This window comes from Montipora foliosa, chromosome 2 (assembly GCF_036669935.1).
Source record: "Montipora foliosa isolate CH-2021 chromosome 2, ASM3666993v2, whole genome shotgun sequence".
Classification (NCBI taxonomy): Eukaryota; Metazoa; Cnidaria; class Anthozoa; order Scleractinia; family Acroporidae; genus Montipora; species Montipora foliosa.
Window position 1 is genome coordinate 20,981,787 of NC_090870.1, and position 1,074 is coordinate 20,982,860.

Here is a 1,074-nt window from a genome sequence, read left to right on the forward strand (position 1 = left end):
AGAGAAAATGAGGGGACCGAGACGGAGGCTCAAGGCGTTGGCCGGGATATGTTATGTCCACGAAAGTTATTTTTAGACGAGCGGAAGTCTTTGTTCTAGCGAAAGTCTGTCTTCTGAGACGTCCGCATGCAGTCTTGCCTCGCTCTCAGGTTCTTAGTGAAAAGAGAAAATGATGGTGCACGTGGAAGGCTGATGAATATTTATTTTCTTTCAAACATCGGACCGAGGTTAGCCTGCATGCGGACGTCTCGGAAGACTTCCGCTCGTCTAAAAATAACTTTCGTGGACATGACATATCCCAAGGGCTGGACCGGGAGCCTCCTTCTCTGTCCCCTCATTTTCTCTTGATGTGGATGATTGGTGTGAAATCGAGGAAGGACCATCCCTGAAATGGACACCTTATTACAAGAAACTGATATGACTGAACAAGGTGATGATATTTTAAGTGTTGCCCCAGGAGGTCTATTTTTGTTTGCTCATTATAATATTTTGAGGAGTGTTTCAATGCCTTTTGAGGAAATAGTCAACTTTTTCTAGAATTGAATTCCAGCAAAGAGAATCTCTTCACATTCATGCATGATAACTCTGTTTTAAGGGTGCACCCCAGTATGAAAAAAGCTCCAATGATAACATTGTCAATTTTGTTGATAAGTATAACACATGCCAAACTGATAAATCTGGTGAAAGAGAAGACTGCGAGTCTACTGTTATTGCACAAAGGATAGATACTACAATGAATTTATAGTATAATAAAAAGATGAACTATATGAGAAAAACTCTAACTGCACTTTAATTTATACACATTACATTTACTTAGATACAATATTCAATTCACTTCGATACACTACCCACATCTATCATCTCCATTATTAAAAACAGCATCCTCGGCTTGCATTTCTATCAAATTGACATCTATCGACGAGTTAGCCATTGGCAACCTATGTTTTTAAGGTGGCTCTGATTCTGAAGTACAGAATTTTTTTACAGTTTGCCAAAAGTTTCATCTTGGCCTTCTGATCACTTTCAGCAATTCACTACTTGCACGAATCCCATAATACAGTTAATCTTGGGATT